The following is a 9,122-nucleotide window of genomic DNA, read 5'->3' as shown; positions in this document are numbered from 1 at the left end:
ATCGTTGTTTGATTCGTCTGTTAAAAGAGAATTTATCTAAATTCAGAAATGTGGTTTGCTGAGTGGTCTATTTAAACAGTATCTCAATCTGTCCTCTGTGTGTAGTGTGAGTGTTCCGTCGGCAAGGACACGGGGTGATCTGTTTGTCTTTTTACACAGCAATTTAAATTTTATTCTTTAATTTTCTGAAATGCATCAAATACCAATAGCCTCTGGCTGCTTATAAAATATTTATTTTAAGAATTATTCAATAAAAAAATCCGAACAGCAGCTGAGCTCATAAATAATTCAGCAAATGGCAAGCTGACTTTTATTCCTATGCACCGGCCAGCCCACAGAGCGGCTGCCCAGCCCTGAGGCAAACGTAGAGAGGGGATTCTGGCTGAGCGAGCGCGGAGGGGAGCCGGAGCACCCTACAAAGGGCCTACGCTCCTTTCCATCAAATTTGCATTTGGGGCCAGAGTCGGTGTCTATCTTTATTATTGTTTCCATAAAATGGGGCGTGTCCCAGCTATTTAGGTCTTTTAAACCACTTTCCAGTGAAGAAGCAGTGTTTTCAGAATGAATGGAGGGACAATTTTTTGGAGTGGCGATGGGTTTCCTGTGCCCTTGGGTGCCGTGCAGTCAGTCTGCTGTATGCGGTTCCACACTGAGGCTTTGGGTGGCACCGCGAGGTAGATTTTATGGTGTCTGGAGCTGATACTTTTAACTACTGGCTCTAGGCTTGAAATTCGATTTTATTTACTAATGTGAATGCACACTTTCTGTGACGCTGTAATCCAGTGTTTCTGGCCCTGCCCGCTATGCCCTGCGCTGGCCAGTGCACTGATGGCTAGCGACATTCTGTCCGAAAGTTCAGTGTCCCGCCTCTCGCGTTTTCCTTCCCTTATATACCAGAAGTGAAGGCCTCGAGTGGATTACTCTTTCGAGATGTGTAAAGCCCAGGGAAAGAAGGAAGTGTATTGTCAGTGATTAGGTAACAGGTACACAAGTATACTATGGCCTGCCTGTTCTGTATTTCAACAGAGATTTTGGCTTTTACATTTTGTGACTAACTTTTAAAATTTTGATGGTGACGTTAGCTGTAAAAATAAATGAAATCTTATTTATTACAAAGGTAAGTAACTTTGAAATATAACTTCAGGAACTTTGAAATATAACCCTAACGGCCAGGTTTATAATTACTTGGTGGTACATTTGACTGACCACTGCAACGTAAGAAATGGTAAGACGATGCATAACATTGGCTGTAGGAACCTCTAGAACGACATCTCTATCTTCTTTTTTAAAGAAATGTGTGTCTAATAAAATGGAAACATTACAGAAGGTTAGCTTGTAACTGCTGCCTGTTTTTTCCTTATATCCTTTATTTTAGACTTTCCCTTTCCTGGGAAATAAGGCTATGAAAACACAGTAGTTACAGTCTCTTGCTCAGAACTCAAGTATCATAGGTTAAAAGCATATATTTGGCTTTTATAAATAGTTAATATCCGCCAGGGATTATGTTTTGTGTATTATGCAGGCTTTAATTTGAGAAAAGGGAGACTATGTCTACCTTCCTTCCATATCAATCAAATCCTATTTCTCCCTTTCTGCACCCTCAGAAGGGATGCCCCATCTCAAATGTTGGGTAAATTAAATTTGATGATAAACACTATTTTTATTTAATATTACTGTTTGACTTTATTACCAAAGGAGTATAAATGGGAATGTTTGGTGTCTCTACTGAACCAGGCATAAACTTTTCCCTCTTCTCTTGAGAGACAACTTTTTCTTTTTTTTTCTTTTTAAGAGAGGTGCTGTGGATGTGGTGGTTCCACAAACATGCCAGGTTCTCTCCTGCCTCAAGCCCTTCGCACTCCTCCCAGATTCCACACAGACTACCCCCTTACTTTCTTCAGGTTTCTTCTTAAGCTTTTCTCAGGCCTTTTGACCAGGTTATCCAAATAGCAACCCTCCCCAAACCCTATACTTTCTATTCTGCTGATCCTTCTGTTCTCCCCTTTTTCATTCTCATCTGAGGACAAGCTCACCAATGAAAGAGAGAGAGAGAGAGACAGAGGGCGAGAGAAACATCAATGTGAGAGAGAATCATGGACCCACTGCCTCCCCCACGCCCCCAGCCGGGGATCGAACCAGCAGCCTGGGCCTGTGCCCTGGCCGGGAAGCGAACCTGCAGCATCTTTGGGTGTGTGGGAGATGCTCCAACCAGCTGAGCCACCCGGCCAGGGCCCCGCCGACACTTTTTTATGTTTCTTCCTATCATTACCTGACATATTACGTTTATCAGTCATTGTTGATATATACACACACACGTATACAATTGTATATCTTCATTGTCTAACATAAAGTCTGGCACGTAGTAGAGGCTTAATAAGTATTTTAAAGAATGAACTATTGAATCATTTATTGAGTATTCATGGCCATTTAAATCTACTATGTGTAACTACCGCTGAGAATGAACAGATGTTAACGTTTTGCCCTTATTTCCGTTAGATCTTTCTCCTAGAGAAATAAAAAAATGACAGAGCAAAAGTTCTATTTCCCCACCCGGTCACCCCCGTCATCATGTTCCTGAAGTTACTGTGTATCAGTCCCATGCACTGATACTGTAGTTTTATCCAGCCACAAACAATATATTCTAGAGCTGTGTATGTTTTCAATTCATATTTAACTATATGATGCTTTAGAGTCAAATCTATTTGCAACTTTCTCTTTTCACTAATCATTATGTTTTTAGATGTAGCTATATTTGTATATTGTTTTAACTGTGAAATAGTATTACTTTGTGTGAATAAATAAACCATCATTCATCTTTTTTCATACACACATAAACACACACACATTCTTTCTCTTTATTAAAAAAATGTTGCTGCAAACTCCTTGCCCATGCCTCTCCTTGAGTACAGATCTAAGAATTTTGTGAGGACTCCCCTGTCCAGTATGGGAGCCGTGGCTATTGAGCAGTTAAAATTCAAATTGAGTGTGCTCTAATTATAAAATACATGTCAGGTTTCAAAGATTTAGTACAAATATATATGTATATATTTAATGCCTCAATACTTTAAAATATTGATTACATTGAAATGATGTTTTGAATATGTTGAGTTAATAAAATATTATGAAAATTAATTTCGCTTGTTTCTTTTTACCTTGCTAATGTGGCTGCTAGAACATTTAAAATTGTATAAGTGGCTCACATTATATTTCTCCTGGATAGGCTTCCTCAGAGGGTTTTCACCGCCAGCTTTACCAGACGTTGCCAAATGGCCCTCCCAGGCGGCTGCCCGATGCACTTCTGCCCGGTGGTGTGTTATGAGAGCTCAATTTCCCGTCTGCTCTCCAACCCTTGTTCTCAGACAACACTTTTTGCCAGCCTGATAAGGTATGAAAAATGGTATCTAGTCATTGTTTTTCTTAGCATTCCCCTTATTTAATTCTTAGACCAGCCTGAAGAACCTAGAAGGGTAAAGGAAAATTTCTTCCTCTCTCCAGATGCATAAAATTTTATTAGAGGAAGTAGATATATCAAAGTGTTATCTTGAATGTTCTGAAGAGATATTGCCAACTTTCTGCACTCCTCCTCTTTACATCTAAGAATGGTATTTTCATCTTTTTACCTTGGAATTTTAACAATATAAAGATAGTTTGTTTTGACATTCTGTGAACTTACAGAGGTTCTAAGATCTTCTGAGAGAAAAATTAATATGATCAATAAAAGCATTACTCTCCCAAACAAACAAAATACACGAGGGCAGAGATTTAGGGTAGAGATGATCGATTCATTCTCTGTTGCTACCGTAGCATATTGCCACAGACTTAGTGGCTTTAAACAACATGAATATTTTATTTAACAGTACTGTAGGTTAGAAATCTGACATGGGTCTTACTAGGCTAAAGTCAAGGTGTCGGCAGGGCTGTGTTCCTTCCTGGAGGCTCTAGGAGGGAATCCATTTCCTTGCCTTTTCCATTTCTAGGGCCTGCCCACATTCCTTGGCTCTTGTCCCCACTTCCCCCAGTCTCAAAGCCAATAACTTTGCATCTCTGACCTTTCTTCCCTAGTCCTATCTCCCTCTGAGTTTCTTCTCAGCCTCCTTTTTCCATCTTTAAGGAACCTTGTAATTACAGTGGGCCCAGCTGGATAATCCAGGACAGTCTCTCTAGTTTAAGTTCAGTTGATTAGCAATGTTAATCCCATCTGCAGCCTCAGTTCCCTTTTACCATGTAATCTAATATAATCACAAGACCTGGAGGTTAGGATGTGGACATCGTTGGGGGGCCATTATTCTGCCTGTCATAGGTGCCAAGTTCCATTTTGGACATGTTGAACTTCAAGTCTCTGTGGTGTGTCAAATTGGAATTTCTTACAGGTAGATGTAAAGATGAATTTGGAGCTCAGTAATATATATGTGCGTGTGTGTATAACATATACATGTGCATATATATATTAATACAGGTTTAAGGAGGTGCTGATATATTTGCAGTCTAAGCTGTGCATAAGGAAGAACTCATGATGGAACAGCAAATAGAACAGAGGAGACGGGGAAGGAAGGGACCTAAGGAGTGGGTCAGAGAGGTGAAAAGTCAGGGACAGAAGATGGGGGTGAACGCAATTTAAAAGAAGGGCCATAGGTATACTTTTGGGGACATGCCAAGACATTGAAGGAATTCATGAGTGATTTTTGTCTGATCAGAAAAGCGATGGTTCAAGTCATTGGCTACCAGGGAGAGGGGCACAGACCTTAAGGAGACCGACGAAGGTTTGAGATGGCCATTGAGGACTGAAGGGAAGGGAGCTGACTACAGATTGGTTAAAAGCTTTGCCGAGTTGTTCCTGGGGCTTAACTGATCCAATATGCTTCTGAGCTGCTGGTGAAAACTAAAATTCATTTTAAAAAAATATATATATATCTTTATTGATTTCAGAGAGAGGAAAGGAGAGGGAGAGAGAGATAGAAACATCAATGATGAGAGAGTCATTGATCGGCTGCCTCCTGCACACCCCCGACTGGAGATCCAGCCCGCAACCCGGGCATGTGCCCTGACCGGGAATCGAACCCCGATCGCCTGGATCCCAGGTCGACGCTCAACCGCCGAGCCACGCCTGGCAGGGCAAATTCATTTTTTACTCTACTCCATGGCCTAGTTAGCCTGTTCCTTCACTGACTCAAGACTTTATTTTACCTTTTGGCCTTCACTTCTGACCTTCCTCTCCCACCTGACATGCAGGCGACCTCTCCCCAGTGCTTCTGCTGATAGCACTTAACCTGGAGGTCTGCGTGCGTGCTCATGCGTGGCTTCAGTCCGCATTAATCTCTCTCTTCTCTGAAGTCTTATCTGAATCTCTCATAGCTGCATCGCCTGTGGGAGCCCCAAGCTGTGAATTAACTTGTGTCATTCTTTATAGCTTCTCATGTGTTAGTTTTCTCAGAGCTCCTATCCACTCATTCAATTAATTATTTTATAGTTTCTTATGTGCCAGACCCTATCCCAGGGGCTGGGTATAAAGTCATGTTCACACCGGACGTGGCTCTTATTTCTACTTCTGAATTTCCCCCATCACCTAAGGTGCTGCAGAGCCCATAATAGGCACCTAATCGGCACACGCTATTGATGATGATATGAGACAAGATACCCGTCAAGGCTCCACCTGATATCCATGTTGCAGTCTGGAGCGAAAATCCAGGGCTCTGCCACGCCAGATACACTGTAGCACCTGCTTAATCTTGAAAAGCCAGTGGTAGGACCCAGATGCTTTCCAGAGAACAAAGAGATGCGGAGCAGAAGGCTGATTTTAGACTTGGAATGTAAATGCTTCAGGTGATAATAGACATTCCTCAGACTAATGAATGGGCAGGGAAACCAAAATACAGGCTGTGGAAGGCTCTGAAATGATAGGTCACCACACTGAGAGAATACAGAAAGAAGCAGCCCTGCTTTCCTGGAAACTGAAAGACACTTTAAATCCGTAGCAGTTTATGGTAGATTTGAAGGCGCCTTACTGAACTGTCTTGTAAGTAGAAATTCATTTATGGAGGTCCTGGGACACACTCAGGGTAAAATTAAGCAGATTCAAATCTACTTGCATAGAATTTGGTGTCTAAGATGGGAGAGGGGATAACAGACCAGTGGACCAGATAAAAGCTGTTCTGAATTAAATAGCTTTTTTTAATATATGGATAAGACAACTTTGTTACTTGTATATGTGTGAGTGTGTGTGTGGTGTGTATAAGGGTGTGGGGGATGCTAACTTTGTCTTGGGTTTAGGGTTAACAGGCAACTAACTAATTATGGGGCTGATAAGCTAAGATTAGATATGACTGGGATGAAAAGCTTTTTTAATGAAATGAGAAAGGGGAGAAGAATGCGTGGGGAAGTTAAAGGAATAATGTTTTGCAGTTGGCAAGAGCACCTGAACCTGTGTGGTAGGGAGGGTGGTGAGGCCGAAGTCCACGCACAGGTTTCACGTAGTCAGGAGAGGCTGGTGGAGCAGCCTGGAGACTGTGGCCAAGGCCTGGAAGGTTTGGAAGAGATGTAGGAACAAGCCCAGGGCATCAGGGGCCTTCAGGAAGAGAAATGTTGTCTCGCATCTGTGGATGATCACGTTGAACTTGCCAGAAAGAGACCGGGACCTCCCTCGATATTCACAATAACTGTGAGAAAAGTGTTAGCACTGCCTTTATTTTTCGGATGAGGAAGCTGATTCCTAAAGTGACACGTGGTTAGCAGATGGAAAATTCAGGAGTTGAACCCCACTTTAAAAAACGTGTAAGCCCATGTCTCTTCACTGATGGGTATGAACTCTTGCGATACTCACAGGTAGACAGAACAAGGAATTTTGAGTCAAGCGGTTTGACGTTGGCAACTTGTGTATCCTCACTGATTTTACCTCCATCCAAGGCTCCGCTTTACCTCTAAATTGAAGACATCCTTTCCATAAACATGTTTGGTGTCTCCTAAATGTAGTTTGTGAATTTTTTCTCCCCACCCAAACCCCAAACTATTCAAGTTCTCCCTCCTTCATGATGTCGCTCACAATCCCTCCAACCAGGCGGGATCTTGCCCACCTTTGAATCTTGTGAAGTTTCTAATACTATAACCACCTGTTCTGTTTATCTTCGCCACTGTTAGATTTTCCTCCCTTCTGAAACGGGCTCTTGTCTTACTCAAATGTTGTGAAGTTCATTAAGTTGAATGGTCGGACACAAGGTTCCTGGAAAAGTGGAGACAGGCCCAGGTGTGAGACCCTGTGCCCAGGTCTATGCAGACCTTTATTTATCACCAGAGGATATTTTCCATGGTTTTGTAGAGAGAGTGGGAGGAAGAGAGGGAGGGAGAGACATCAGTGTGAGAGAGACACATCGATTGGTTGCCTACCGCACTCAGCCTGGGGCTGGAGCCTGCAACCAAGGTATGTGCCCTTGGCCGGAATCGAACCCAGGACTCTTCAGTCCCCAGGTGGATGCTCTAACCACTGAGTGAACCCACTAGGGCTATGCAGATCTTTTATTTTAATTTTTATAAATATGTCCATATTTCTTCTTTTTATTTACTTATTTATTTTTATTATTTTTTAAATTTATCTTTATTGTTGAGAGTATTACAGGTGTCCCATTTTTTCCCCCCAATTGACCCTCTCCACCTGGCTCCCACCCCCTCCCCAGGCCTTCACCCCGTCATTGTCTGTGTCCATGGGTTATGCATATATGCATATAACTTCTTTGGTTAATCTTTTCCCACCCTCCACCCCCCTTCCCTCTTCCCTCTAAAATATGATCGTCTGTTGCATGCATCAGTGTCTCTGGATTTATTTAGTTCATCAGATTCTTTTGTTCATTAGCTTCTTCTTAAAGAAGATCCTTCAACTTTTCCTGTAGTGCTGGTCTGGTGGTGATGAACTCCTTTAGCTTTTTCTTATCTGTGAAGCTCTTTATCTGACCTTCAATTCTAAATGATAGCTTTGCTGGGTAGAGTAATCTTGGTTGTAGTTCCATGATTTTCATCACTTTGAATATTTCTTGCCACTCTCTTCTGGCCTGCAAGGTTTCTGTTGAGAAATCAGCTGACAGTCGTATGGGTGCTCCCTTGGAGGTAACTAACTGCTTTTCTCCTACTGCTTTTAAGATTCTCTCTTTGTCTTTAACCTTTGGAATTTTAATGATGATGTGTCTTGGTGTGGGCCTCTTTGGGTTCCTCTTGTTTGGGACCCTCTGTGCTTCCCGGACTTGTATGTCTGTTTCTTTCCCCAGGTAGGGGAAGTTTTCTGTCATATTTTCAAATAGGTTTTCAATTTCTTGCGCTCTTTCCTTTCTTTCTGGCACCCCAATAATATGAATGTTGGGCCTCTTGAAGTTATCCCAGAGGCTCCTTATACTATCTTCATATTTCTGGATTCTTTTTTCTTTTTGTTCTTCTGGTTGGGTGTTTTTTGTTTCCTCATGTTCCAAATTGCTGATTTGATTCTCAGCATCCTCTACTCTACTGTTGATTCCCTGTAAATTATTATTGATTTCAGTTTATGTAGCTTTCATTTCAAATTGGTACTTTATTATGTCATCGATAGTCTCTGTTGTTTTTGTAATACTCTCACTAATATGGTTGAGCATCCTTATAACCATAATTCTGAACTCTCTGTCTGTTAGCTTGCTTGGATCTATTTCACTTAGTTCCTCTTCTAGAGATTTCTTCTGTTCTTTCCTTTGTGACATGTTTCTTTGTTTCCACATTTTGGCTGCTTCCAGGTGTTTGTTTCTATGTATTAGGTAGAGCTGCTATGTCTCCTGGAATTTGTAGAGTGGCTTTGTGTAGCAGGTGTCCTGTAGGATCCAGTGGCTCAGCCTCCTCAGTCACCTGAGCTGGGCCTTCCAGGTGCTCCCCTGTGTGGGCTGTGTGCACTGTCCTGTTGTAGTTGAGCCTTGGTTGCTGTTGGCATCACTGGGAGGAATTGACCCCCAGGCCAATCAGCTGTGAGGACCAGCTGCAACTACAGCCAAAAAGCTGCTGTGCTGGAGACACCCCTATGGAGCAGGATTTACTTCAGTGGGGCTTTGGTGTCCACCAAGTGCACCCCTTGAGTGTGTCACTTATGGATGTGGAAGGGTTGTAATCCAGCGTGGTCGAGT

Source organism: Miniopterus schreibersii (assembly GCF_964146895.1).
Source record: "Miniopterus schreibersii genome assembly, chromosome: 2".
NCBI lineage: Eukaryota > Metazoa > Chordata > Mammalia > Chiroptera > Miniopteridae > Miniopterus > Miniopterus schreibersii.
Note: the sequence above shows the minus strand (reverse complement) of the source record.